This window comes from Symphalangus syndactylus, chromosome 6 (assembly GCF_028878055.3).
Source record: "Symphalangus syndactylus isolate Jambi chromosome 6, NHGRI_mSymSyn1-v2.1_pri, whole genome shotgun sequence".
In the NCBI taxonomy this organism is placed as follows: Eukaryota; Metazoa; Chordata; class Mammalia; order Primates; family Hylobatidae; genus Symphalangus; species Symphalangus syndactylus.
The window spans coordinates 106,735,522-106,757,111 of NC_072428.2; the positions used below are offsets into that span (position 1 = coordinate 106,735,522).

General features: G+C 37.7%; 1 long non-coding RNA gene across 1 annotated transcript in view; it reads right to left on the bottom strand.

Moving 5' to 3' along the window:
* Positions 1 to 2,367: 2,367 nt before the first annotated feature.
* The window catches only part of LOC129484918 (uncharacterized), a 125,369-nt gene continuing 106,146 nt past the window's right edge, over positions 2,368 to 21,590 (bottom strand). Inside the window, exons 3-4 of the long non-coding RNA XR_008658563.1 lie at positions 9,881 to 9,990; positions 2,368 to 2,939 (exon numbers count right to left, since the gene is read on the bottom strand). This is a non-coding gene — a long non-coding RNA (uncharacterized lncRNA). The remainder of the gene's footprint in view (positions 2,940 to 9,880; positions 9,991 to 21,590) is intronic.

The following is a 21,590-nucleotide window of genomic DNA, read 5'->3' on the forward strand; positions in this document are numbered from 1 at the left end:
AGATAGATAGATGATAGATAGATAGATAGATGATAGATAGATGATAGATAGATAGATAGATAGATGATAGATAGATAGATAGATGATAGATAGATAGATGATAGATAGATAGATAGATAGATAGATAGATAGATAGATGATAGATAGATAGATGATAGATAGATGATAGATAGATAGATAGATAGATAGATGATAGATAGATTATAGATAGATGATAGATAGATAGATAGATGATAGATAGATAGATAGATGATAGATAGATAGATGATAGATAGATAGATAGATGATAGATAGATGATAGATAGATGATAGATAGATAGATAGATAGATGATAGATAGATAGATAGATGATAGATAGATAGATGATAGATAGATAGATGATAGATAGATAGATGATAGATAGATGATAGATAGATAGATAGATAGATGATAGATAGATGATAGATAGATGATAGATAGATAGATGATAGATAGATGATAGATAGATAGATGATAGATAGATAGATAGATAGATAGATGATAGATAGATAGATAGATGATAGATAGATAGATAGATAGATAGATGATAGATAGACAGATGATAGATAGATAGATAGATAGATAGATAGATAGATAGATAGATGATAGAACAGAGATGATAAAGATAAAGATAGAGAGATGAAGATATAGATAGAGATGGAGATGGAGATAGATGGAGACAGATATATATATAGAGAGAGATGGAGATAGAGATATATAGGGACAGATAGAGACAGAGATAGAAATAGAGACAGAGATAGATGGAGATAGAGATATATAGAGACAGAGATAGAAATAGATGTATATAGAGAGATGGAGCTACAGATAGAGATAGATGGAGATGATAAAGATATAGATGGAGATGATAGGCACAGAGATAGAGATAGATAGAGATACACGGAGATGACAGAGATAGAGAGCAAGAGCTTTATTATAAGGAACTGGCTTACACGATTATGGAGGCTGACAAATTCCCAAATCTGCAGGGTGAGTCAGCAAGCTGGGAACCCAGGAGAGCTGATGATGTAGTTCCAGTCCAACATCAGCAGGCTCAAGAGCCAGGAAAAGCTGCTATTTTAGACCAAGTCCAAAGGCAGGAAAAAAATTCAATGTTCCAGTTTGAAGGCAGTCAAGCAGAAGGAATTCTCTCTTACTTGGTGGTCAGGGTCAGGGTCAGCTTATTCTATTCAAGCCTTCAACTGATTAGATGAGGCCCACCTAGATTAGAGAGGGCAATCTGCCTTACTCCGTCTATCAATTTAAATGTTAATCTTATCCAAAAGCACCCTCAAAGAAATATTCAGAATAATATGTGACCAAAATTATGGACACCCCATGACCCAGTCAAGTTGACACAAAAAGTCAATCATCACAGCTTCCAATCCAGTTCCATCTACAAAAATAACTATATGGCTTTGGACAACTTTTATTCCATATTGGTAATAAATAGCTTCATACATCACACATTTAGCCTGTAGTCCTAGCAGTTTGGAAGCCCAAGGCTGAGACTGGAGGATCAATTGAGGCCAGGAGTTCAGACCAGCCTTGACAATATAGTGAGACCATCAGAAAGAAAGAAAGGAATGAAAGGAATAGAAGAAAGAAAGAAAGAGAGAAAGAAAGAAAGAAAGAAAGAAAGAAAGAAAGAAAGAAAGAAAGAAAGAAAGAAGAAAGAAAGAAAGAGGAAGGAAGAGAAAGGAATGAAGGAAGGAAGGAAGGAAGGAAGGAAGGAAGGAAGGAAGGTAGGTCTCATACCTTCCCTGATGTGGGTGCTAATAGTCAAGCCTTCTATGTTTTAATTTATAATCCATATTTTTAACATTGGGTGGAGGGGAGAAGTAAAGAGAGATACCCATAAAATAACACAGAAGGCTGAAATCATAAAATAAAAGGTGATGGCAATAAACACACAAAATATCAAACTTCTACATATCAAAAACAGTAGAAACAAATACAAACAAATGATAAAGACTGATAACAGAAAGCATTTGAATGCATAGCATTATAATATACCTAAAAATAAAGAGAGCTTTCATAAATTAAGAAAAAGATGAATAATAAGCAAAGATAGTTCACAAAAAGAAGTACACAACAATCATACAAAAACTTATATTCATTAGTAAAGAAGTAGTAAGAGTTAAAGCAATGAGACATCATTTTCACCTAAGTCTGCAGAGACGGTAAACAAAAGTAATGTCCATGCTGGTGAAGATGCAGGTGAGTGGGCACACTCATTTATTGCATCTGTGAGGGTAACTGGTATAAACCATTTGGAAGACAATTAAATGTACACGTGATATATCCCACAATTCCTCTTACTAAATAAAAATAATAGAGGCAATACCAATGTTCATCATCATAAATGATCATCATTTTATTGTCAAGAGCATAATACATTGGAAACAACATAAATATTAAAACAACCTAATTAGTTAAATAAATTATGGTATATGCATTTAAAAGACTTCTGTTAGCTTTTAAATATTGGATGGAATAGAATATTTAATGACATGGAAATATGTTCATAGCATGTTACTAACTTAAATAGTAAAACTTAAAAATCGTGTGTAGGATATACTGCTACTTTTTGTTTAAAATTTGGGTGTGAGTGGATTTAAAGAATTGTGTCATTTCTGAGCTCCTGTCAGATACTTTACAGACATTATTGCAAATTTATACAAGATTTCAAAATAGATATTGATGTCTCCATTTTACAAATAAAGTTTAAAGAGTTTTAGAAAGTCACACATTCACCATCACTAATAAGTATTGGGGCTATTGTCTAATCCAGGGGTGTCTGTCCTCAAAGCTCTGCTCCTTACACTCATCTATCCTGCTCTGTGCGGTTTCCGAGCCCTAAGCCTTTCTCCTCTTCATGAAGCTTCCTGTTCCCACTGGCTTGCAGAATTATTTCATCCACTCTGAAGGCAAGTAATGTGAGCAGAATTGGAGTAAACATTAGCAGAAGTTAAGTAATAGTTAAAACTTGTATTCAACTTCACATGTCAATTGTATCCTTCATAAATGTATTAGTTTATGTAATATTTGCAATAACCCTATATGGTATGTATTATCATTATCATTCCAATTTTACAGAGTAAGAAATCGAGGCACAGAAGAGTCAAGTAACTCGCTCAGAGTTACACAGCTAGTAACTAAGTCAGGATTATGAACCCATGGAGTCTGGCTCCAGAATCTAGGAGCTAAATCACGGCACCAAATCATATAGTTAGCGGGAATCCCACAAAACAGAAAGCAAGTTGTGTCTCTACTGAGAACAAGTAATGGTCAACAATATGGAAGCCAATTAAAATGCAAATTAAAACATTTTGAGTCTAAAATATAAAATTAAAAGTGCTCTCACAAATTTAAGAAAATCTTTTATTTAAGCATTTACATGTAAGTTTTTACGACATAAAAAATGTTTCATAATAGGGTATATTCAGTCACATTATAGTTTAGTGACTTTCAAGACCATAAAATGACTAAGTGATAAGTTGATGTACAGACTCCAAGACAGAGATTTTAATGATGGAAAGAAACACACTTTTTGAAATAAACTCTAATATTTATATTATTTGACAAATATTAAATAATCTCCATGGAATCAGATTAGGTTCTTTCAAGTAACCGATAGAACCATTTTACCATTAAGATTCAAAACTATTTTTTTCTTTAGGACTCTCCATTCATTTATTTGACTTTCATATTCATTCTCAGATCTGCCAGTTGCTTTAGTAATAATGAATGTCTCAAGATGTTGTGCATTACCCAACTCACCATCAATGCAAACTCTCTCCACTTCCCCAATGCACACCAATCCTACTGATGCTTGCTCTCATCTTATTTTTCCCTTCCACTATAATGGATGATTCCCTACTCTGAGCAAAAGCCATTCCCATCACATGTGCTCTGAATCTCATCCTTTCTTATTTTCACAAGATCTTTGCTCCATTTGTCATCTCGTTTAACTCTTTTACTATCTATCTCTCCCTGTGTTCAGAATTGCTCTCATTAGCCTCTAAACATCGCGTATAAATTTATCATTAAAAAAAAAACACATTCCCTCCCTTAACCTTATAATCTCCTCCAACCATCAGTGTTTTTTCTCCTTTCTTTTACAGCCAAAATTTAAAAAAGAATTATTTATATACATTGTCTAAACACTATTAAATTACTCTACCTATAATTATACTTTTAAGCCAAACAGGTTTTGGGGTTTTTGGTTTTTCTTCTTTTTTCCTGAGTCTTGATAAGTTGCCCCATCTGGTCTTGAACACAGAGGTTCAAGCAATCCACTCACCTCAGCCTCCTGAGAAGCTGGAGCTACAGGCACATGCAACGGCGCCCAGCTGAACAGGTTTTTTAAGCAATTTTTATTTCTGGTACCCAGATGTAAGCATAGGCATGCTCAATAGTCAATGTCATCATTGGTCCATGTGGGGCTCTCTTCTATTTGATTCTATTTATTTTATTATTTAATGATCATTAATTAACACCTATGAATTCATCACCAAATCAAAGAACTACAACTCACAACTACACATTTGTTCCTTCTCTTTCCCATCCACCTGTACCCCTGCATCCATATGAGGTAACCATTCTCCTAAATTTTGTATTTATTATCTTTTTGCCTATTAGAAATATTTTAAATACAATCTCCCAGGGGGAAAAAAAAACCTACTTAGTTTTAGTTCTTTTTAAAATATTTCTAAGGAGTACCATGCAGAATGGACCGTTCTGGCATTTGATTTTTTTTTTCACTTAATATTAAGATTCATTCATATTGTTGAATATAGCTCTAAGTCATTCATTTTCAGTGCTATATATTTGTCTGTTGTGGGAACATATCCATTTTTATCTGGCTGCCTCTTGAGGGGGACATGGTATGCCAATGGTGCTGCTATAATCATACTTCTATACGTCCACTGGGAGGGTTTGTGGGCATAAATTCCTCTACGGATTACCATTAGGACTGAATTGTTCAGTACTAAAAAATGATACACCCCCGGCTTTTCTAGATATGATCAATGGCTTTTCAAAGTAATAATAGCAATTTACACTGCCACCAGCATTTGGAACTGTCAAACTTCTTCAATTTTGTTAATCAAGTGGGTGTGAAATAGTATCTTATTTTAGTCTTGATGTATACTTTTCTGATTACCAATGACGTTAAGCGTCTCTTCACTGGTTTTTGGTCATGTGGGCTTCTTCTGTGAAATGACATGTCATTCACCAAGGGTTTTTAAAACATGGATTTTTCTTCATTGAGTCATAGGAATTCTTACAGATTCTTAATGTTTATCATTTTATTTTTACATGTGCTTCAAATATTTTTCTCAATTTGTATCCTTATTTTCACTTTCATTATTAAAATGTCTGTTAGTGAACACAAGTATTTTGACTTTAGTGTTCAAATTTATCCATTTTTTATTTTTAGTACTTTTTATAATGTCAAAGAGATATTTTCCTGCCAAGATCAGTAAGATATTTATTGTATTTTAACTAGCATTATTGTAGTCTAAGAGTTTAAATATCTTAGGTTTTTCTAGCATAAAAATATTTTGCAATATGTTCAATCACATCAAAGATTTGCTTTTAACATTTAAGTCCTTAATCCAGTTACATGGAGTTGATTTGTTTGTGTTGCATGATGTAGGAATCTAATTTCATTTTTTTCTGAACGAGACAACCATTTATGCTAGTTTCATTAATTGAAAATGTCCTCCTTTCTCCTTTCAACTATAATGCCACCTCTGTTATTTATTGAAGTTCCATTCATACTTGGATTGATTTCTGAACTCTCTATTCTAGCCCACTGGTCAATTTGCTTTTCCTGTACTCATATAACATTTTAAAATGAGTCTCCAAATCTTGTAAGACAAGTTTTAATTTCCTGTTTTCTTTACTCCTTACTTTCTAAGGGCCTTGGGGTTTTTTTGTTTTTTTTTTTTGCCATTTAATTTTCCAGAAAAACTTAAAATTGTCTCATCCATTTCTAATAAAAACTCACTTGGAATATCAATTGGAATTGAATTGAATCTTTAGATCAAGTTGGAAAACTGGCATGTGTATGATACCAAGGCTTCCTAGCTCTGAACATGGAAGCAAAGTTTCATTTGTTTCTTTATAAGCATTTTCAGTAAAGTTTCATAATGTTCTATGTAGAGTTTTTTCATGTTTTATGATTTATCTATTCCAAGTATGATAATTATTATGCCTAGTGACTATTTTAGAACATATTTACTAATTGTTGACTATCTTTAGAAATGCAATTGACTTAATATTGAGGCATAATTAACATTAAAGTGAAATACATATTTCCTAACTACAGTTCAATGACTTTTGACAAATGTTATGTTTTTTAATTGCCAAATATATAAAATTTCTTAAATTAGTTTTTGTTTTAATTTCTAGCTCTATTTTGGGAAAAAATATGATCTAAACATACTTGTTCTTGAAATGTATTATGACATTTTATGTTCAGGTCCATGATAAATTTTTATAAATATTTAATGTATGCTTGAGAAGAATATGCATCCTCTAATTTTTAGATGCAGAATTCAATATATGTCTATTGTATCAGCCTTATGTTTTGTTGTTCAGATTTTCAATATTTTGATGACTTTTTTGTCTAGTCCATTTCTTAAATGAGAAGACTAGACTATCAGTCCCTCCTAATGGATTTATAATTGTTTGCTTTATATACATTTCAAGCTACTCTATTCAGTGCATACCTGTTTAGAAATATTTTATCTTACTGATGAGTTGGTTCTACATACCTTTTATGGTTAGGTAGTGAGTCTTCCTATCTTTAATTATTGTTTTGTCATAAAGTTTATTTTGCTAAAAACTTACATAGTCATACCTGCTTACTTAAGCATTTTCGTGGCTGGGCATGGTGGCTCACGCCTGTAATCCCAGCACTTTGGGAGGTCGAGGCAGGCGGATCACCTGAGATCAGGAGTTCGAGACCAGCCTGGCCAACATGGTGAAACCCTGTCTCTAGTAAAACTTAAAAAATTAGCCGGACGTGCTGGTGGGCACCTGTAATCCCAGCTACTGGCAAAGCTGAGGCAAGAGAATCACTTGAACCCAGGAGGCAGAGGTTGCAGTGAGCCAATATCGCAAGATTCCATCTCAAAAAAATAAAATAAAATAAAAGATAAACATTTTCCTAATGTGTTTAGGTCCAATCTTTTACTCTGAGGGCTGTCATGCACTACCAATATCAGCAGTACACTACCCAGCTCTAGGGGATGCCATTTAGAGAGACTGTCATGTGAATGGTATCTCTTAGACTGTGTGCCTATAAGGTTCCCATGTTCTTATGCTTTATGTGAGTCTTTTATAAACAGCACAGAGTTGGATTTTGTTTTTTAACCAATCTGATAGTCTACTCTTTAACTGGAAGATTGGGTCTATTTATATCCATTGTGATTGTTGATACATTTTTCTTTTCTTCTACTTTCCTACATTTTATTGCAAGTATTCTATTTTTTGCTTATTTTTAATACTTTCTTATTTAAAGTAATTAATATATATACGGTATATTATATATATATATATGTTTGTGCATATACACGCTCTAACTAGACAAGATTTTTAGTATATGTTCATTACTTTTGGCCATCACCCCACCAGGGTTGCCAATCATATTGACACCATACAGGGCGTTAATTCTGTGTTATTTTGGTTATAGTCATTTTTTTCTTGATATTTTTTCTTCTCTTTCTTTCTTTTTTGAGCACTTATGTTAAAACATCTTTTCAATGGGAGTCCTTTTTATGGTAAAGCCTTGTATGCCTGAGAATATTTTTATTGTCATCACATGTTTGAATGACAAATTTATTAATTGTAAAATTCTACCTTCAAATTTCTTAAGTATTTTTTAAAAATTACTCCATTGCCTCTGGAATTCTGCGTTTATTGAAAACCCTCATGTCATTTGTGTCATTTATCATTTTCTCTTTGCCTATGATATTCTTAAATCTCAATATAATGGACCTGTGTGTGAATTTTTTAAATATATATTTATTTAATATTTTTAACATATATTTCCCATGAAATGTTTCTCTAAAGACCATTTCAGTCTGTAGCTGTTCTTTCTTTTGAAAATGTTCTCCATATTTCTTTAAATATTTTCCTCTTTTAATTTTTATAATTTTTCCTTCAGGGACTCTAAGTATCTAAAACCTGGTACTTCTATTATCTCTGGCTATGAACTTTTACGTTTTCTATCGTTCTAGAAGCATTCTTCCAACTGGTCTTTCAACTCCATCATTTTTTAGCTGTATCTATGTCACTATTTTTCCCACCTATTAGGTTCCTTCAAATCTACACTTTTATCCTGATATTTTACACGGCTTTTTTTGTGGGGGGAATTTGTTTTCTTGTTTCATGTTGCTAATATATTTCTTTTTCTCAGTTAGGATGTTTATTTAAGAAGATATAAATTATTGGTCCTTTTGTTCTAATATATCTGCTCCCAGGGGTGTTTGTCATCCAGTTTGTTATTCTGCTTTTGAGATCGTTTACTCCTCAGATGTCCTCTACCCAACCCATAAATGAAGAAATAGCCCAAGTCTCCACCCTAAGCCCACTTCTTGTCTCTCTGTGCATGTTCTCTCCAGATTCTCTCATCTCCTGTGGGTGTCTCATAGATATCTCTATCATACGCTATTCCAAACTGTACTACTCATGCTTCCTCCACCCTGCCAAGTATTCTACATCATGTTTAATTGTTCAATCATCCACATAGCTACCCAAGCTTAAAACCTAGGAGTCCCCATAGACCTTTCTTTTTCCTCAAGACCTATAGCCAATTCATTACCAGATTCTGTCAGTTCCTTCTTCAAAATATATCTTGCTTTTGCACCCCTGCCTCGATTCCACTGCCACAACCTCAGGATGAGCAGCCATAATTTAAATCCTGGTCTACTTTAGGCAGTCTACCTGTTTCCACCCTTAACCCCATTCAACTCATTTGGCCACTTTGCTCTACAGCAACACACATTTTCACAGGTGTAGACACACATACACACACACAGAACTTAAAATCCTCTAGTATCTTCTCACTGCATTCAGTAAAATGCATTCATAAAATCACATCTATTTACCGAGGCCTACAAAGTTACGTGATTCAGCTCCTGCCTATCTCTCCAATCTAATTGCATACCACAACCTCCTCATGATCTGTGCTCCAGACACACTGATGTTCTTTCAGTCCCAAGAACGTGCTATGGCCCCTCTCAAAGTCAGAGGACTTTGCACAGCTGCTCCTTCTGACCAAGATGATCTTACACCATTCTCTCTACTTTGCTACCTCCTTCTCATTCTTTAGGTCTCAGCCTCAATGTCAACCCTCAGAGAGGTCTCCCATGTCTTCCCTAAGTGAAGCAAGTCCTTTTGTCTTAATCTCTATCTTAGCCTCTTGCCTATTTCCTCCACAGTAGATATCATATTGAGTAATTAGCTGTTCACAATGTTTAGTTTTTCATCACTTTTAGGATTTAAACTCCATGAGGCAGAGATTTTACCATGACAGCAATTAATATTTGTTGGATGAACGGTCAGACCATCCTGGAGACTATGAAGGCATGAGGTGCCAAATTTCTGCAGTGCCACTAGTAATGCCATGAAGAAAATCACCTAACCCACTCTGAAATAAATTACAGCATTATTAACAACATGCTTGCCATTTGTTTTTCTTTTTAGACTTTATTTCTCCATGATTTTGTTCTCCATCAAAACATCCTCTAAGGTACCCATTTGAACTTTTTTTAATGTCAAAACATGAGGGTCTCTAATGAAACTTTTAGCAAGGACTACCATGGATGTTTGATATACATATTTGTCTTACTCGAATAATAGCAACCACATGTTGATACAGCTATTAAGGAAAAAGAAGTTTTTCCAGCAGCTGCTGACTTCATCAATTCTCTGCAATGAGTCACTTAAACTTCCACAGAGCTAGAAAAGAAAAAAAGAAAGGTGCAAGTAAGGAAGTAGGGATTTTTTTATTGTGATGAGAGAGCAGTGGGAAGAGTTAGACAGGGAGAAAGTGAATAAAATCAACTAGAATGAGAGATTTGATTCCATAGAAAGTTGAGTAATTTGCGTGTCAAAAAGATAAAACTATACACTTGCCTAGTACTTTAACAACACAACTGAAAAGCATGTGAAAACTGGCATAAAGGATGGGGTATTTGCAACTGGAAAAAGGCAGTCGTTTTTTTAAAAAAGCAACAGCTGCCAGTTTGAGCCACTCTACAAATGGCCAAGAAAGAAATCTACTCCTTTCCTTCAGTTGTATTAATATAATGCCATCCATTAATGAGATAATAACTATCCCAGGCACCAGTCAACATCCTTTTGAGAGGATGTTTCTAAAATCCCCCATCATATTGCACAACCTCTTGGAAAAGGTGAGATTTAATTACCTGCCAACTCTAAGACAGAAAGTTCTGTTAACTGTATGACACAAGTAAGCACTCAGTAAAGTACATAGCACAATATGCACTTTGATTAATATAAATTGGCTTCAGAGTGACTTTGCATTTTTACAGTGATTGTGTTGTTTGCCTCGTTGCCTTTCATAATGCCTGCTAAATAATAATAGTCTTTACTTATTGAGCACATACCACACACAAGGCAATGTGCTAAGCATTTTGCAAATATTACTGACAACAGCCCTATGTGCTATGTGTTATTATCTAGGTCAAGTAGATACTATTGCTCTGTTTTAGAGATCAAGAAATAGAAGCTTAGAATGGTTAAATAACCAACTCCAGGTCACCCAATGAGTTTAATACCCATGACTATTAGCTTCAAAGCTATTCTTTATAGAGAAACTCACTACATGCTTGGGAGAAAGTGCGTAAGTGTGACACCATTTAACAGTATTATGATAGCATTGGTTGTCATCAATGGGAAAAAAAGAAGAGTGAATGATTAAAAGCCATGCAAATAATGTATTCTCTAGTCTAAGTTTCTGTTAATACTTGTTCATGTTATTCCTTCAACAGGCATTTATGGAGCAACTATTTGGTATCGCATGGATTAAAAAGATAAGCAAGACAAAGGTCTTTGTCTTCATAGAAGCTCAGTGAAGCCCCTACAAAGGCAACTCCAAGATGAAATTAATATTTTGCTCTTTTTCTGTTCAGAAAATAACTTTTTGTAAAATAAAAATTGACAATCAATTGTACAGTTTAATATGTGGCTTTAAAACTGTGTCTTATAGAATCCCAAGGTATCGACCAGCTCCCCTAAGATGACAGAGGTGGACTAGGGAAAGGGGTCAGTGAAATGGTGTCTACCACTTTCCCTCAAACACACAAGTTCTGTTTTAATTTCTTTTCATATTAATTTTCAGCATAACATTTTGTTTGACTAAGTAGTTCTATCGCAAAGAAAATTTGAAAACCTTTGATTGACTTGATGAAATAAACATATACTTTATATCAACTTAGATCTTAAATGAAATGTTGGTACTTGCTTTTGTAATTATCACTAAAATGTGTTCTCATAATAACTTTTGAAGATGCAGGCTTCACAGAGCAGATGAGCAGATGACCAAACACAGAAAATATCTATCAGAACCATGAGTAAATACCAATTAAAATATATGATAGCCTTGTAAACTCTCCCACTCTTGGTCCAACAGAAATGAAAAATTACTTGAGTGGGATGAGTAGGAAAAAAGTGGTAGTGTCATTCAAATTCCAGAGGAAGAGATGAATTTAATGGTGAGGTTACTGGCATTGGGACAAATATCAGGGATGATGTCAAATATTACTCAGTCACATTCGAGTAAAATATCAGCCTTCGGTATCTTCATTGGACTAGAAGAGTTTCTTTAGATCTTCTTATTTCTCTTTCAAGCTTCAACCTTAAATAATAGGCCATTGTGTAGCAGAAAAAACTTTAAACTTAGAAGTAGAAATCTATAATCAAATCTTCAGCCAACTTAAAAACAGCTGTGTGACCTTGGATAAGTCCCATAGCTGGACTGCATTCTCTAAACGAGCAGGTATAACGTTTCCTACCTCATTAGAGTGTGGTGTAAATGAAAATGTGAAGAATGCCTAAAACAGAGCCAGACCTTGTATGCATTAGAAAGTTTCAGGCAGCCACTCATTCCATCACCCTGTGTCACTCTTTCTAGTGGCCCAAGGTCACTTACCTGTTTTTCTTAATATACCCCAAGTCTTTCCCTTGCCTCTCTTTGTAGACCAGAATTATTCTTGTGTTCATCAATATGGATTGAGTCAAAAATTTTCAAGATCTACCTGACCTATTGCTTCAAGGATTCATCATCCTCTGGCTTCCATTTTTTGTATTTCTATAGGCATGGATTCAAAGGGGACATCTGACTGGCTCAGGCTAGATCCAGATTAACTCCTCCTACATTTGCTGTCCATCCTGGTCCAATCAGTGGCAGCTAAGGGAGCTCAGTCACCTTGTTTGAAGTTTGCCCAGTCAAGGGGCTGTGAAAGGAAGAGGAAGTTAATCTGAGACAGGATTGTGATGGCAGACCAGCAAACATGTCTGTTTACAATCTAAATATTCATAAAATTCCAATCCCTCAAATTCTCCCACATATGTATGCTCTTGTATTCCCCTGAGATAGGAAGGGAGGCATGCTCGTAACCCCATTTTACAGATGGGAAGAATAAAGTGCCAGGAATACTGGTCCCTCCATTAGGGTCACTTAATGAGCCACTGGTGGAACAAGAAATAAATTCGAATTGAGAGCTTAGACTGCCTGGTCTCCTGTTAACAATTAAGACTGCAAAAATTTCAAACCATATTGCAAGTACAATAAATACTGCATCTGAATCAATTGTAGAGACAAAGACAGAGGCACAGCGAGAAGGCAGACATATCCAAGGTCACTCAAGTGAGGAAATAAACCAGCTTAAAATAGACTTTTGTCTCAGCAGCATTGTGCTTTCACTCCTGGGCAACTTCCTGCCTATACAGTAACATTAATGCCAGCAAGGAAGGAACCTGAGGGTTAAATCCTTGGCCCCAGCCCCAGATAGCAATAGAGAACCCCACTCCCATAATTCAGTCAATAAATAGATGTCCCTTTCATAGAAGTTTCAAAAAACACAGTTAATATACAGCCACTACTCACAAATTAAATGAGTTATCTTACTGTAAAGAGCATAACTATTTTATTATCTTTGCAATTTAAATGAAATATGCTAAAGGTAGAAGCAATACAAAACAGCTGCTGCCAGAAGTTTCAATAAAAGATCACTGCTGGGCACCCTTATAACTGTGGGACCATTAGGAGACTTAAATGTCTCCTTCACTTTACCCATGGTAGGGGGTGAGGCTGCACTGAGAAACATCACTGGCATGAGGTCAAATTGCCTGCCCTATGATTAATGTTGCCAGCTGAATTCAGAAGTTGCCACAGTTCTCACCCTACGGTTCAGGCTCATTTATAAAATACAGCAAAGGGAGCCCAGTGCTTTGAGAATGTCAATGCAAAATTATAATAATTACTTATTACATGATACAGTTATTAAAGTATTTTCTGTGTTGTTCAAAAAAAACAAGGCATGTACATTGGTAGAGAAGACAGAAGAAATACGTATAACTGTGTTTTCCTCTTGTAACTTTCCCAGGCAGAATTACTCTGGTCCCTAAGGCCTTGAGGCACTTTTTTCTTATCTCCATTGAACTGTAAACTACTGGGGTTCAGAGACCAATTTTTAGCTTTCATTGTATCCATAGGGCTTAGCATAGTGACTGGCATAATAAAAATCTGCTACACTAAAACTGATACCCTGTTATAGAATTTCTGTGATGTATTCTAAGTTCTGCATAGGCATACAATAATTGTAAGTTCTCAAAATGGAGGGACCAAGTCTAGTCCTTCTGTATCTTTGTAACTCTGCAGCTCTGCTATCTAACAGAACTTTCTGCAATAAGGGAAATGCTTTATTTCTGTTCTAGGAAAAGGAAAGTTCTTAAAGAAATGTTCTTCCTTTAAGAATCTATGTATACACTATTCAATAAGAGCCACTGGCCACTTGCAGCAATTGAGTGCTTGAAATATGGCTAGTGAGGTGAAAAAATGCATTTCTGATTTAATTTCAATTAAAATCACCCCTTGTAGCTCATGGCTACTATGTCAGACAGAGCAGCACTGGAGGCCAAGTGTGGTGGCTCACACCCATAATCCCAACATTTTGGGAGACCAAGATGGGAGGATCACTTGAGCCCCAGATTTTAAGACCAGCCTGGGCAATGTAGAAAGACCCAGTTTCTACCAAAAAAAATACAAGTAAATTATCCAGGTGTGATGGCACAGGCCTGTGGACGATCACCCGAGTCTGGGAGGTTGAAGCTACAGTGAGCCACGATCGCACCACAGCACTCCAGTGTGGGAAACAGAGTGAGACCCCATCTCAAAAAAAAAAAAAAAAAAAAGAGTAGCACTGGAATCTAGGCTGATGTTTGGCTTTCAGTAGTTGCTATTTGAATGTTTATGAATGAATAAACAAATGAATGACTACACATACCTAATCCCTCCACAAACCTACTTCCCGCCAAACTGCTCTCAGCTGCAGAGTGCTGCAAGCATGCAATATGCACTTGGCCAAGTTGAGTTTAAATAGGTAGTCTACAGGAAAAGCAATTCGGTCATTCATTGGATATTGCGAGGAAAGTCTTCTATGGCTAATTTGAAAGATGTACTTCAAAGTAACCTCTTAAGATTAAGTCATCCATAAGCCATATTTTCACTCCACATCTTACTGCTTAGGGCAGAATAGTCAAGTGGAAAAGCAATGGACTTGGGTACTAGTTACACTCAGCTGTCTACTAACTGATAGGCTTTGAGGTTCAATTAACATGCAAAGTGCTTGACTTTTCTTAGTGGCAAAATTGGGAAATCCTATGTGCCATGCCTCCTTACCAGGATGTTGTCAAAAGCAAATGAGATAACTGGCATGAAAATATCTAATGCTAAGCAAATAAAGATTATTATTAAAATGTTACTTCAAATTATTTTAAATAACTATTATCATAGTAATGGTGCTTGTGTTATTAACAAATAATTGAATATATGTTTCTTTGCACAAAAGGCAAATTATTTTCTTCTACTCTAAGAAGATTTCCATTTTTTCTCTCTGCCACTTCATATCTCAGAAGGTCACATCTCGCTTACTGGGCAGTTTCAGGTGACAATTCTACAATGATTCCTCTCACCTATCTCACTGAATGTGGCTGTCAGCATAAGTAGGTTACATTGTAGGAACTGTGTTTGTAGCTAGTGTTGGCATGCTATTTTTCCAGCCACCACTCCAAGGAGAAGAGTTCACATCGTGTTTCTAAATCACTTCCTGCAGAGTGATTATATGGGATTCTTTCAGAAATAGGAGGAATGGAAAAAGCAAGACCACAAAGTAATTTGGAGAACATCCAAGACTGATAAGACACCAAAAGTAGGGGGGCTCCACAGCACTAGGAGCCTGTGCTCTGATCCCTTGCAGCACCCTAAGATATGATAGGATCTCAGCAAGAAACAGCCACCTAGTGTTCCTAAAGAGGCTGGACCATGAGCACTGGGCTCCTAGACTTGGCAATGACCCTAGTGCACCACAATGGCAGCTCCAGCAGAGCCTCCATCCTTAAAGAATAGTACAGCTTTGAACACTGAGCATGTCAGCTATGATCTTTGGGGACCAAATAACAGGGCATTCACACGGCACCGAGTGGAGAACCATCCAGACAAAGCTTGACCTTTGCACCAGTGAGGCCGATTGGAGGCTTGGAGCACATTAAATTTATTTAGAGAAAGGAAAGAAATGTAATATTACTCACATCCTGCGTTTGAAAGAAAAATCATCTTGCCCACTTAATAACTGTGCAGGGCTGCCTTCCACGCCAAATTTTTTACACAGACCATAGGGAGGTCTGTGTGACTTTGTGACTCACCCTTTGTCACAGCCCCAACCCCCATAGAACTGTGAGGGCTGAGTAGGAGACAAGTCCAGTTACACTCACAGAGCTGCGTTCAAAAACCAGTGTTTCTCCTTAACTAACCCTCAAGCAATTATCTCAGATCAAGTGAACGGACCTGACTTAAGCAAATTTGGCTGTTCGCGAGTTTTAGTTTACTCTAGCAGATACTGATCACCACCAGCAGCTAGGAACAGGTGAGAACGATAATCCGCCTCCCCGACAATCTCATTACTGGGTGATGAGTTATATTGAAAACACATTTGACCAACGACGCCACATGTTCGAATACTCAAATCAATTAGCTAACCTGACACAATAAGCGCAATGAAATCCCAGGCAATAGAACGCGCAAAACGGCCACTCAAGGCAGATGTATCAGTATTCTGGTGAAAGGTTCAGCTAAACTTCTGATCAGAAGTTGAGCCGCAGGATTCTCTGCTGAGCTATTGAATAAAGCCCTGGTCCAAGAACAGCCCTGTGAAGAAGGTAAGCTGTGGAGCTCTCTCCAGATTCTTACTCCCTGTTGTTTACAGAAGGAATGAATTGCTTACATAATATTTCCAGCGTATTCACATATCTTAATCACCACTCATTTCACCCATGAAAACTTATTTTAGCATCCCCTATGCTAACTAACAGGCTTTTTTGTGTTCATTGGAGATAAAGCTATAGTAGGACAGCTGATTTGGGTCGTTCAAATGCTAGCTGAGGATCCCTAAGTATGAATTCTCTAGCCGACTATTTCAGAAGTTAACTATGCACCACTAAGGTGTCCTCTAAAACACAAACACACATTTCTCTATTAGTGTTACAATATATGAAATAACTTACTTGAGGCTGGGCGCGGTGGCTCACGCTTGTAATCCTAGCACTTTGGGAGGCCGAGGCGGGCAGATCACGAGGTCAGGAGATCCAGACCACGGTGAAACCCCGTCTCTACTAAAAATACAAAAAATTAGCCGGGCGTGGTGGCGGGCGCCTGTAGTCCCAGCTACTCGGAGAGGCTGAGGCAGGAGAATGGCGTGAACCTGGAAGGCGGAGCTTGCAGTGAGCCGAGATTGCGCCACTGCACTCCAGCCTGGGCGACAGAGCGAGACTCCGTCTCAAAAAAAAAAAAGAAATAATTTACTTGAAAATATAGTAGTACTGTTTTCTCTTCAGAAGAGTTCTCCCTTTAAGTGGCTGAGAGGTTTAAACTCTTGCCTTTTGTCAGATATAGGGCTTAACCTTAGAGTCCAGTGTATTCCTTCATTGTCTTTCCTCTAAGTCTGCCAAACAAATAAGCCTCTGGTGAACCCACAGAGCCAGCTACAGATAACTACACATGTGTGAAATTGTAGTGCACACACTGCTTATGCATAGCCTGCTCCTGGTCTCCCCAGCCTGCCAAAACATACATGAGCCATTCTTAACAGCAAGTGCAAACCCAGGAGTGCTGTTTCAAACCTTTAAGATCCTCCCATCTTCTAGTTACCTCATTGCTCCATTTGACCCCACAGCGTTTCTACTCCCTGGAATGGGGACACCTGGAGAAATCCACACATAGAGCCTAAACATCCTAGCACCTGCAATGTATTGATTTTTTTGTTTCTTCTAGAAGCAGAGGATGATAATAAATTGTGTTTCTAACAACAAAGGTCACTGCATAGCTATCAGCCCTATGCAGTGATAGCTGTGAAGGACAACAAATAATAGTTTTGCAAATCTCCTCTTTGAACATTCTTTCCTTAAGAATCCTATTTTGCCGACCTGTTGTGAAATACGTGTCTCCTTCATCTAGTGCTGCTCAAACTGTGAGTGCTGACCTAGTGTCTTAGTCTGTTTGAACTACTATAACAAAAATATCACAAGCTGGTTGGCTTATAAACAGCAGACCTTCATTTCTCACAGCCCTGGAGGCTGGAAAGTCCAACATCAAGGAACCAGCAGATTCAGTGGCTGGCGATGGGCCTCTTCATAGAAGGTGGTCTTTCTGCCGTGTCCTTATGTGGTAGAAAGGGGTACAAGAGAGTTTTCTCAGGCCATTTTTATAAGGACACTAATCCCATTTGGGAGAGCTCTACTCTCATGACTAATCTTCTCACAAAGTCCCCACCTCCTAATATCATCACCTTGGGGGTTAGGAGTTCAACATATGAATCTGAGGGGGACATAAACATTTTGATCATAGCACCTATTCTAGAATTGTGAAATTGGCTTTCATTTATTAACAAAAATATAACTGAATAGAATGGAAAAGAAGAAAAGAGAGGAGAGGCGAAATAAACATATAGATCACAGAGAGCAAGGGTGATCAGATGAGTTTAGTAAGACGTCTCATGTTTACGAGAGTATGTATACTGAGTTGCAATGTAAAGCGTATTTCTTAGTAAAACGTAATATTTTAAAAATGTATAAACCACTACCACAATTTATTTGGAGATAAATTTTCTTTGGGTCTCAAATAAAGTAAAAGAAAGTTTTAATGCAACTTTTTTTTTTAACTTTTATTTTAAGTTCACAGTTACAATTGCAGGTTTGTTACATTGGTAAACTAGTGTCATGGAGGTTTGTTTTATAGGTTATTTCATCACCCAGGTATTAAGCCTAGTACCCATTAGTATATTTTTCCTGATCCTCTTCCTCCTCCCACCCCCTACCCTCCGAAAGGCCCCAGTGTGTGTTGTTCCCCTTTATGTGTCCATGTGTTCTCATCATTTAGCTCCTACATATAAGTGAGAACATGAGGTATTTGATTTTCTGAAAATATCCATGTGTCTATCAAGATTAGCTTGGGAGGAAGGTTGAGAGTAAATGTTATCATGATCCCAAAACATTTGCCTGGGGAAACCTTATGTTTAAAGTATCAGAATGACTCCCTCATGCAGCCCAGGCTGTTTTCTGGAAAAGTGACATCCTAGTTAGCCTTGTCACAGAAGCAGACCGTAAGGCAAGGATTTGCACACAAGTAGTTTTTTTTATTATTATTATTATACTTTAGGTTTTAGGGTACATGTGCACAATGTGCAGGTTTGTTACATATGTATCCATGGGCCGTGTTGGTTTGCTGCACCCATTAAGTCGTCATTTAGCATTAGATATATCTCCTAATGCTGTCCCTCCCCCCTCCCCCCAACCCACAACAGTCCCCAGAGTATGATGTTCCCCTTCCTGTGTCCATGAGTTCTCATTGTTCAATTCCCACCTATGAGTGAGAACACGCGGTGTTTGGTTTTTTGTCCTTGCGATAGTTTACTGAGAATGATGTTTTCCAGTTTCATCCATGTCCCTATAAAGGACATGAACTTATCATTTTTTATGGCTGCATAGTATTCCGTGGTGTATATGTGCCACATTTTCTTAATCCAGTCTATCGTTGTTGGACACTTGGGTTGGTTCCAAGTCTTTGCTATTGTGAATAGTGCCACAACAAACATACATGTGCATGTGTCTTTATAGCAGCATGCTTTATAATCCTTTGGGTATATACCCAGTAATGGGATGGCTGGGTCAAATGGTATTTCTAGTTCTAGATCCCTGAGGAATTGCCACACTGACTTCCACAATGGTTGAACTAGTTTACGGTCCCACCAACAGTGTAAAAGTGTTCCTATTTCTCCACATCCTCTCCAGCACCTGTTGTTTCCTGACTTTTTAAAGATTGCCATTCTAACTGGTGTGAGATGGTATCTCATTGGCACACAAGTAGTTAATTTGAGAAGAATAGGGAGTATCATCAGCTGGGAACTAGGAAGGCAATACAGGGAAGGGAAGGGAGCTATAAGGTAACTATTAAATCTGCTACCATGGTCAGGTTATGTTGGTAGGAAAACTTGGGGAAACAGCACCTGCTGCAGAATTATCCCACCCAAGGGGCAAGAGAACAAGTATTTATTTCCAAGTGGCAAGTTGGTTGAAGGCTGCGCCGGGACAGGGGGTGAAGATGGTGAGTGTTAATTCTCTGGCACTTCTGGCCTACCTGCTCCTGGGCAGAGCAAGGCAGAGAAATTTTCACTGTTCTGCGGAGAGGAAAAAGACTATGGGCCCCACCATGCAGATACTGAAAAGAACAAAGGTAATAAACAGAGCACTCAGGGCATCTGTTCAGGTGGCCTGATCCTACAGAGACTCCTCCAAAAGCCTGGGGCATCCTCTACATCCTTGTCCACTCACACTCACCTTGGAGGGGATTCTTTCCTGGACTAAAGACCCAGATGCATCTGAGGGTGAAAAGCAGCATGAGTAATGTTGGTATTGTTTTACTACTAGTTTTGGTAGCAAGTGAAGAGCAGATAAAATTTTCTTGGTTGTTCCAAAATGTCCACCACTTTGTAATAAGAACAAAGTCTGCACAGATCTAAAAGGAAAATTCTAATTTTAGCAGACTTGAAGCCCCTCATGCTAGTTTCCCTGGCTCTAAGCTCTTAGCCACATAATCCAACTTTGCCTGCTTCTTGTCTTTCCCAGATTTAGCAGTGAGCCTGAAATTCTGCAGGGCCATGAGGGCCTGCACAGTTTCTGAACTTTCCCTCTTCTGGCCTCATATTTCCTGAAGCTGAAGGGAAGGGGACAGCTGACTGCCGTTCCCACAGCTTTAGACCCTTCCTCTCACTCCTGCCCCGGGAAGGGAAACTGAGTTGTATCAGTCCTGCTCCCTGGGCCCCTGACACCATGACAGGGAAGAAAATCTGCTAAAAATCTATGGTTACTTGGATTCACTGAGCTGAGATGGTCAAATCTAATGCATCTTCACATCCTGTGTGGGGAAATGCCCCACCTAAGGGAGATGTTACTTATAGATGCAGAGCAATTCCAGGGATCTGCCAGGGGACTGGTAGAGCCACACTTTCTTAACAATCATAGAATTACAGATTCACCTGGGGCTCATGGCTCACAGGTTGCCAAGTTACCTCATCAAGCAAATGTGATGGAATTACGAAGACAGGTTTAGCTCTGTGGTGGAATAGGCCACAAAGTTCCCGAGATTTCTCTGACTTCTGGCTTTGGGACTCAACCACTATGTCTACCAGATTCAAGGAAAAAGAAAACAGGTGTGTATGACTCTGCATTCCTCAACCCCAAACAGTTGAAGAAAGTGGAGGCTTAGCTCCAGGTTAGTTCCACCAAGTCTGGCAGAGCACAGAGATTCCTCTCCATCAGGTGGTATGGCCTAGAATTTGACTGTACACATAACATCCAGATCATTTGTCCCTGAGCACTTATCCAGAGCCCAGCCTACAGCTTGTCTCTCAGTTGATTTTATTAGCCAAGGAATCATGACTGAGTTTCTGCCTTGGAGTTGCTGAGATCACTCTGGCTTCTCCCAGGATCGGAACCTGTTTTGGCCCAAATCATTTGGCTGTGACCTTACTTTCCTGCAACACTGCCTGGTTCTTCCAAGTAATGCCCAGAAGACTGAACCCTATTCTCTATGTCTCTGCCACTGGCCTCTTCAAACTAAAGAGACTGTCCTAGAAGCAGGTACAACTCATTATCTGACTTCAAGACTCCCAATTCCTGTAAGACCAGCACCTGTGCTTGACCTACCACGGTCTTGACATTAATACCAGCCAGGCTGAGAAGTGGACTTTGGCCACTGAGGCAGA